A 10,179-nucleotide genomic window follows, 5' to 3' on the forward strand; every position below is an offset into this window, starting at 1 on the left:
TTGTGGTGTGAGGATGCCCACTCCATCCAGCACACTGATGTGCACACTGCGTTGCCTCTACTGCTTTGTCAAGGACCGACTCTCCATCCAGGCCTGAGTCTGTGGGAGAGCTTCCTCCTCCACTCGTTAACTCTATCAGTCTGGTTTTCTCGCGCACCATGCTGCCTTGGTTATTACAGCTTAACAGTACGTCTTGATGACAAGTGTGTGGGTTCTCAGATGTTCTTTTCTTTCCCTACAGTGCTGGCCATTCTGGGTTTTTCTTATTAACTTTGGAATCAGTTAGTTGATATCCACAAAACAACGCTCAGAGGTTTGGACTGAGATTGCTTCGAGCCTACAGATGAAGTTGGGAAGGACTGACATCGTGGTAACCCCCGGGCGTCTTCCTTCCCTGAGCATGGAGCACCTCTCCACTCGCTCCGGGCCTGCTTGACTCTCTTCACCAGAGCTCGTTTTCTTTATACAGGTCTTGTGCCTACTCTATTTTTAGGCCCAGGCATTTCATTTTTATGATACTCAATGCATATAATATTGTGTTTTTAATTCCAATTCTACTTGTCAATTGCTGATACCCAGAAAAACGATGGGTTTCGGGATAACTGCCTTTAATTTTCAGTATTTTGTTGACTCTTTCAAATGCTCTGTGTGGATGATCACATAACCTGTGAGCAGCATCTGCTTGTATTTCCTCCCAATCTAAGTGTCTTCTTTGCTTTTCTTGTCACATTAGCTGTGCTGCGCAAGAGTGGTGGGAAAGGCCTTCCTTGCTTTGTCTCTGATCTTAGCAGGAAGTCTCCCCCTGTGTTGCCATTACCCCAGTGCTGGTTAGGATTCTCCTAGTGTTCTTTAACCCCGTGAGGAAGACCTCCCTGTCCTTTTCCTTGCTGAGAGTTTTTATCATGAGTGGATGTTGCATTGCGGCCAATTCCTGTTTTGCCTCTATTGATATGATCGTGTGAAGTTTCCTCTTTCATTTGTGAATTATGTCAATTGATTTGCGACTCTGAACCAGCTTTCCATGCCTGATATATACCCACCCAGTCATGGCACATATTTCATTTTCTACATTGTTGGACTCCATTTGTTGGTATTTGTGCATCTATGTTCATGAGAAAAACTGTTCTCTGATTCTTTCCTTGTGACATCTCTGGTTCTGGTCTTGGGGAAATGCTGGCTTCACAGAATGCACAAGGAAGTGCACCCTCTGCCTCGGATTCTGGAAGAGATTGTGGAATTTCCATAGGATTTCTCTGTATGAGGGTGGGAAGAACTCACAGTGGGTTCATCTGAGCCCAGTGCTGTTTGTACTGGAAAGTTATTAATTATTGATTCAATCACTGTAATAGATACAATCTGTGTAGGTAATAGGCTTCTTGTAAGATGTGGGCAAAATTTTCCTTTTAAGGAATTGGCCCATTTGGGGAGGTCATCAAAAGTATGGCCATGGAGCAGCACACACAATTCCTTTACTAACCCCAGGGCAGCTTCTGGGATCACAATAGGAAGAGTGGGCTGCAGGGCTAGTACTTAGGGCCACAGGATGAGTACAGGGGCAGCTGAATGCTGTACACCCACAAGAGGGTGGGCAAAGCCACTGAATACTTCTCAGGTACAAATAGGGTGGGCAGGACCACCTGAATCCTTCCCAGGGCAATAGGACCTTGGGCCAGGGCCATTGGAATGCTTCCCAGGGCCACAGGACAATGGATGGGGTCACCTGACTGCACTGATAGGCTGTGGTTTATAGCAGGAGGCAGGTCAGGGAGGGAACAATGTGGATTAGGCCCTTTTTCCAAGATTATGCAAGAGTGTGGATTCCTTGGCTGCTCCTTAAACCAAACTCAGGGATTGCTGGGCACACAGTCCTGGTGTCACTGTCATGAATAGGGGCTAGGGACCTTCTGCTCACCCCTTCCCTGCAGTGTGAAATCCCTCTTGGTTCAGGCTTAGTCTCTACTGGGACAGTAGGTGCTGAGAGCTGTGTTCCCTCTTGATAAGATCCACCCTTGCCTCTGAGCTCCTTACATCTCTGACACATCCTGCTGCGCTCCAGTGCTCTCTCCACGTCACTGTACTGAAACAGCAGCTCTTTTTTCCTTTCCTTGGCTTCTCAGGTGTGGATGGAAGCATGCCCACAGCTGTCTCACTGACATGGTCCCTATATTCATGTTGAATTCTTAGAAAAACTCACCAACACGTTTTCTAATTATAGCCAACTGGATCACACTGAAGCTTTCTTTCCCAAGACGTTTCCTTCACATCCTATGACCTGAACAGAGCCTCTGTGACACACTGCAACCTTGAGTTTTATCCTATATTTCCTTCTCTCCATTCTGGACAGTACACATATGCTACTTTAGGAGAAAAATGTGATTTTTACCACATAAAATGTGTCATGGTTTAGATGTGAGGTGTTCCCCCAAAGCTCCTGTGTGAGACAAGGCAAGAAGGTCTTGAGGTGGAATGATTGGCTATGAGATCCTTAACCTAATCCATGCATTAATTCCCTGATGGGATTGACTGGGTGGTGACGAAGGCAGGGGGAGTGTGTCTGGAGGAGGTGGGCCTTTGGGGGATGTGCCTTTGGAGTATACCTTTTGTACCTGGTGAGTGACGCTCTGCTTCCTGGTGCCATGTCCTGGGCTACTTTCCTCCACCACACTCTTCTGTCATGATATTCTGACTCACTTTCAGCCCACAGCAATGGAGCTGGCTGTACATGGACTGAGAACTCTGAAACTGTTAGCACCAAATAAACTTTTCCTCCTCTAAAATTGTTCTTGTTAGATCTTTTGGTCACTGTGGCAAAAAACTTGACTAAAACAAAAACTTTTTCATATAAACACAGCTCTTTTTTTCAATTTTCCCTTCCCCAAATACATTCTCATTCCTGGAGCTTTGCATATCTGTGTGCTACATACTAGTTCCTTGCTGCACTGTTTCTATTTCCTCCTTAAGTTCACATTTTGAAAACAACCCATATGAAAACCTCTAAATTAGATGAAGATTACTTTTTTTCCAAGAAAAGACATATTTGTATGTTTATCTTACAGTTTTTCTTGTGAGGCATGCATCTTAAATCTCTTCTTGTATTCTTTGTTTGTAGAATTATACATATTAATTAGAAATTTTAAATTTTAGTAATTATAGCTTCAAGTAAAAACAGAGGAAGAAACCAATCTGGATCTGTTTCCCACAGACTAATGATTGAAGAATACATATTTGGTACCTTCTACAAACATGTGCTTTCTCAAAGAGGAATTTCTCTTTGAGGACCATATGTATTTATTTGTAGTACCAAATATATATCATCTTTTCCACAAAATTTAAGAAACTAATGTCAACTTGAATTTATACTTAGCAATTGATGTCTCAGTGTTTTAACTTATTTAGGAAGGACTCCAACGTTTTAACATAACCATACAACTTGAAATTGCATGAAATGTTCATTTTCCCACTCACATTCCCTGCTTTATTTATTTTTAGCAGTTATACCTCTATTAGCTTTGAAAACACACCTTAGGTGAGTGTGGGGTCTGAGCTTGCAGTGAGATAGGAAGGACTCTAAAAAACAGGGTGATGAAGGAAATTGAGGGGAGCTGGCCCCTGGGCCCACCTCTAATCTTTAGGAGAGGCTCTAGACAGAGGGGCCTGGTGGTGAAGAAGAGGAACATACTCATACACAGGAGGAAATCCACCTGCACAGTGGGCGCGCTGCCTGTCCTTTCTATCCTCCTGCTTGTAGGCACCAGGAGGCCCTCCACTGCATCACCACAATCACTCCGATGTCCAAAGGCTCTGACTGAGTCCACCAGTCCCTTGGGAGTGGGAGACAGGATGTTGCGGTGGGACAGTAAGCACAGCTGTCACTTCACCTTGATTTCTGTTTCATTAGAGTCAAATCAATGTGTTTGCCACATAGGAAGAAAAGAATCTGGCACTGTGCTGTAGTCTGTGCATTAGCTCTGGGTGGAACTTGGGACTTTTGTGATCGTCGGCATCTACAGAAAAAAATACACCCCTGCCTGCCAGGGGAAACACGCTACCAATGCTGAAGACATCTCCAATTTCATTTTGCCAACAAATTTAAAACTAGCTTTTAATCAAAGATTTACTTAGAACAGAGAACAAAGGCATTTGCATGAATTAACATGTATTTTCAGATAAATTACTTGGTTTCAATGATTTATTATTATTATTATTATTATTATTATTATTATTATTATTATTATTATTATTTTTGGTGCTGGGGGATTGAACCCAGGGCCTTGTGCATGTGAGGCAGGCACTCTACCAACTGAGCTATATCCCCAGGCTCTAATGAACTTTTTTCTTTAAGCCATTTAAATAAAGCTCTTTATAAAATGAAATATATATTCATAGTAATCATAAATATACATGACTATAGAGACAGAAGGAGTTTCCCTACCTCTTATTTGAAAATTGTGGTCATACCATTAAACAGAGGAAAAACAAACTCACTGGTTACACCAAGAATACTAAGTACAATTTTAAAAGGTTTTAAAATATTATATGCAATTTGTGGCTCTTCCTAGCTCACATAGTAGACAAGGAAATTCTTGCATGGCCACAGGTGTCTTTTATTATGGCTCTGAGTTCAAGATTTTGACCAAGGCATAGCATGGTTAAAAAAAAAATTTTAAAGGCACAACTGTTTCATGGGTCTGAGTCGTCCTGAGTCAGGGAAGCTGAGCCTATGAGTCTAAGAGAGATGAGTCCTGGGGGTCTCGGTCACCATGGAGCTGCCATAATTTGCCCACAACTAAAGCAAAAAAACTTTTTCTTTCTCCTATCTTGGATGGAATGCCATCAGGAAAGCTTTTCAATGGGCTTTCCAAATTGTATCTTAATATTAGCAAAAGGGTCAGCCAGATTCAGAGCAGAAAAGATAAAGCCCAGAGACAGCAAGTGAGACTTGCCAACGCTTCAACGTCCCGTTCAGACTGTTTAAGTGTGTGGCTGCAGTTGAGAATGCAATTGTGAACGGCCATGATGGAGCCAGCAGGAGTCCCCGGAGGGGATTCTCCTGGCCTCTGGTAGAATTTACGGATCTGATCTCATCCCCTGGTCTCTCAAGAGCAGAGAAGCCTTGCTCCTCACCACAGGGAGATTCTCTTGAGGTTGGCAGGAGTCCTGGTCTCGTCCTTCCTGCCTGTGGCCAACCTCTCACAACAGTCTTAATTCTGGAGAAAGAGTCTCTCAGATGGGGTGGGGACCACCCCAAAAGCTTTCTGTTCAGAATCTTCACTTTTGCTCTTGGAAGAATCGTAGAAACACGCGGGAGAAGAATGAAAGCCAAATCATTTGCAAACGTGTGTAAGCAAACCAGAATGAAGCCTGAATCACAGTGCTCATAAAAATCTTAGATTAGCCATGCAGATAAAAGGAGACATTAAATTGCCACACAGAATGAAAAGAGAGCACATCAGAAAGACATGGAGACCACGGAGACAGAAGATAAGTTCTGTGGACATACTCAAGAAGAGAGAGAGAGACACTGATGCTTGCAACAGAAAGGGTTGTGAAAAAGTGTCCTGTTGGCCCAGGAGGGATGTGAGGTCCTTATTTATGGGAGCCTTAGGTGAGACAGACCCCAGATCACTCAGCGGAAGCCCCTATTAAAAAGGGGGCCCCACGGCAAAAGAAGACTCGCTGAGGCAGGAAGGGGCGAGCCCTAGGCAGGGAGGGCACCGAAGGCTTGAGGTCTGCACCGCACCCAGTTCCAGCAGTTACCAGCTCCTTGCAAAGCTGTTCTTGCTTGAGGATCCACTCTGCACAGCAGGGATGTCAACAAAAATAACCTGCAAGCGCGGTTCTGCAAAGATCCATACGTGCACTGGAGGCTGGCAGAGCTTTGCTATGGGAATGTGGGTGACACGGGAAATCTGGAGCGTCTTCAGGGAGGTCAAGGCAAGGGGAAGTTTTAAAGGCAAAATGGAAGGATTGCGCAAGATATGTTTAAGCAATCATCCTTGTCCACAAGGACCAACAAAGCAGGTGGCGTCAGCCAAGATGAAAGTTTCTGGGCAGATGTCCTCATAGAAGTGCTTTGTGGCGGCCTTTGTGCAAGGCTGTGGTTCTGGCAGCGACTCTTGTGAGCCACTTGTCATCTGTGCTCATGAGCACTTTGCGCATGCTCTGGCATGAGCAGGAGAACCCCTCTGCACAACTTCCCAGCTTGCTTTGTTTTCTTCCTCCATTCCTGCTGTGGTTTGGATGTGGGGGTCCCCCCAAAAGCTCACGTGTGAGACAATGCAAGAGGGTTCAGAGGAGAAGATTGGGTTGTGACAGCCTTAACCCAACCCGTGAATTAACCCTCTTTTGGGGATTCACTCAGTGGAAATTGAAGTGTCAGGGTGTGGCTGGAGGTGGGTACTGGGGCGTGGCTTTGGGGTATGTATTTGTACCTGGCAAGAGGAGACCTCTCTCTGCGCCTCCTGATCATCGTGAGCTGCTTCCCTCTGCCACGCTCTTCTGTCATGAGCCCCAAGGAATGGAGTCTGCCGTCTATGGAGTGAGACCTCTAAACTACGAGCCCCCAGTTAAACTTTCCCCCCCTGTGGTTGTTCTGGTCGGGTCCTTTCGTCACAGCAGCAGGAAAGCTGACTAAGACAATGCCTTCCTCTCTGCCTCTCTCCTCTCCTGTTCTCTTTGGGTTAGGCCTCGACAAACATGGCTGCGTGTGGATTCCAACAACAGTCCCCAGGAGAACAGCCCACCTGCATCAGCACTGCCTCTCATCTTTCCTCCAGCTCCCTGGGACCAGCTCGGCCAGGGCAGAGGACTTCAGCAGTGGCTCCCGCCTGCCCTGCGGAGTGGGGCTCTGGGCACACACATGCAGGACGGACCTGCCCCCAGAACCCCAACCAGGTGCAGGCAGGGACTGAACTGCCCCTGTGCCCGAGGTTGACCTGGAGCAAGGGGTTCTGCTTTATTCTGAGGCCCAGCCAGCTGTGTGAACTCAGGGCTTCGTGGACCCAAGAGGAGGCACTCCCAGAACCACACAGGATCTAGGATGCCCAGCAGAGCCCCTGTCATGGAGTGCACACACGGTGGGAATCTGATGCCTGCCTGGTTCTTGGCTTATCCCTGTAGACAGGACCCCTGGGGCTGAGGGGGTGAGTCTGCTGGGGAGGCGAATTTCAGCAGGATCTGCAGACAGCCACCAGGGGAGTCTGGAGGGAGGAGGCTTCCCAAGGAAGGTTGGGAGAGCAGGCCCTGCAGCACTGGGGAGTGGTGTGGGCTGGGTGGGCTGTCCAGGTGGAGCCCAGGTGCAGGTTCTGGAGCCAAAGGGGAAGGCCCTGTGGGTGTCAGCAGGGGAGGGCCAGGATTCAGTAGTTTTTGTCAAGCCCCTGACCCACAAGGACCTGGGGGAAGTCTTCAGCAGGTTCTGTGGTCAGAGCCACCCAACAGTGAGCAGGACCACCATAGAAGAGGGCCATGGCTCTTTGTGAACCTGCCTTTGCCTTGATGGCTCCAGTTCCCTGTGTGGGTACAATCACATTATGTCCCTGGGCTGCAGGGTCACGTACTTTTGGGTGCTGCTGTTTCATGCCATCCTTAGAGCACTCTGCAAGAACTCTGGACCCATGGGGAGCACCTTGTGCCTCTCCAACCTCTGACTCACTGAACCATGAACTTGGCTTGGCCCGACTCCCAGATGGTGACTTGGGTAACCCTCAGTGTCTCTGGAAGCAGCAAATGTGTGATTCCACACTACCACAAACAGCTGTCAGTTCAGATACCAGCTGCTGCCTGTGGCCTACACCCCTCCTCACTAGATCTGGCTGCCTCAGGAGGTGGCGGGGCCTGTTCAGGGACAGAGGGCACCTTTACTCCTCTGAACCTTTGTTGCTCCAGGCTCCACCCAGGTCTAGCACTGCCCTGGCAACTCCTCCCAGTAGCTCCTTCCCCTTCCCCTATCCTCCACCAGTGCAGGTGCATGGCTCCCTGCCAGGAAGCATATAACAGATGCTCAGCCCTTAATGCACTGTCGTGGGCCACCTTTCACTCCAGTGCTACTGAAGCTGTAGGGGAAGAATTATTGAATGGGGGAGTTGGTAAAAATGCACAAGACCAGGCTCAACCCAGAGGAGACACAACAGAAGGACCAGAGTGGGGATCCTGAAAATCTGGCATTTTAACCATTTTATCCAGCCCCCACCAGTGATTTTGCTGCAGGTGACCCTCAACTGCAGCTTTCTCTTTAACTCTGCTGGAGGCTGCAGAGGCTAGACAGGCCGTGCAGTATCACAGACTGAAGGAAGGTGGAACGCTGCCAGGTAGGCTGTGGTGTCTGCAGCCATGCTAGGAAAGAAGGCAGTGCCAAGTGAGGAGGGCAAGAAATTATGGAGTCCTCGTAGGGGCAGCCCAAGCGTGGATGAGAGGGGGTGTGTCAATGGCAAAGAAGGACACTTGATAAACCAAGGCAGCAACCAGGAGGCAGGGCACAGGTGCTGTCAGGCTGTGGAGGACAGTGACAGACTGACTGGAGAGGAGTGTGGGGAATGCATGCTCCTCCTCAAGGGCAGCAGCTAGAAGACTTTCCTCCAGGAGGCTCTGTCTCCACAGCAGGCCAGGATGGGGAGGTCCTCCCCTAGCCCCGTGCCTTTTCCCTGCTGTGCTACCTGCCACGCTACAAGGTCTGGCCTTCTCTATTGGCTTCCTCCCATAAAACACAAGACCACTCCAGCAAATGGAATCCAATATATCAAAGGAATTACATGCCAGGGGCAAGTGGGATTTACCTCAGGAATAAACAGTTGGTTTAACACCAAATATTCAATTACTATAATCTATGCTATCAGGAGATGAAAAACCGAAAATCACATGACCATCTCAATAGAAGCAGATACAGAATGGGATGAATCTAAGGCCATCTCATGCTACAAATAGATGGGAACTTCTTCAACCAGATAAAGCACCTCAAAGTCCATAGCCAACCTCACCCTTTGTGGTGAAAGACTGGCTTCCTTCCTCCCAAGATCAGGAGCATGGGCACCTGCTCCCATCTCTGTTATTCCACAGTGCACCAGGGCTTCCAGCCAGGGCAAGCAGGCAAGAAAAAGCAGCAACAGTCATTCAGAAGCAAAAAGAAGTAACACTGTCTCTATTCACAGACCACCTGGTCCTGTACACAGAGTTTGCTATGAAAACACTGAGAAGGGGCCTATCTGAAGAAGGTGCTCAGCAAGATTTCAGGGTACATCCCCAGACATTTATACTCCTCTACGCCTGCAGTGAGGGGTCTCAAATAAAAGCAAGAACACACTTCCCTTTGATGAGAGTACCAAGGAGACTCAAATATTAAGGAATAATTTAACAAAGGAAGTTCAAAACTTGGTCCACTCAAACTATGGAATTTGCTCTCCTTGTTGAAGCAAATTGAAGCTTTCGAATCTGTGTTCACAGGTCAGAAGGCTCAGTATCACCTCCTGGAAAGTGCTTTAGTCTTTCTGCAGTTTCAACACAACCCCTGTCTGAACCTCAGGAGGATTTTTTAGAAATCAGCAAGCTGGTTCTAGAATGCAGATGGAATTTCAAGGGACCCCTAACTGCCAACATAATCTTGAAAAAGAACAAAGCAAGAAGACTCACATTTCCTGATTTCAAAACTTCATACAAGGCAATGATAATCAAGATGCTGTGAGACTGGTGTACAGACAGAACCAGAAGTCCAGAGGGAACCACTGTTTGTCTCCAGACAATGAATTTTGAACAAAGGTGTCGAGACCATACACTGGGGCAATGGGAATAGAATAGGATTTCAACAAATACCATTAGAACAACTGTAAAACTACATGGAAAAGAATGCCATGGGAACCTTACTTCAGGCATATATGAAAATTAACTCATGATGGATCAAAACCCTAACTATGAGTGGGCACTGCGAAGGCCTTAAAAGGAAACAGAGGTGATCCTTCATGACCTTGCATTTGGCAAAGAATATGAGCAGCAACAGAAAAAAATAGATGACATACACTTCACAAAATTTGAAAGCATATGGGCTTCAGAGGACATTCAGTAAGTTGAAAAGACAACCTACAATGGTGCAGTCTTTGCAAATTACATACCTGGTGAGGGATCACTATGATGGATGGAGAAACTACTCCTACAATGCAGGTGTAAGAGAATCACGTGGTTAAATGGCAAAGG

Source organism: Marmota marmota, unplaced genomic scaffold (assembly GCF_001458135.2).
Source record: "Marmota marmota marmota unplaced genomic scaffold, marMar, whole genome shotgun sequence".
NCBI classification, from domain to species: domain Eukaryota; kingdom Metazoa; phylum Chordata; class Mammalia; order Rodentia; family Sciuridae; genus Marmota; species Marmota marmota.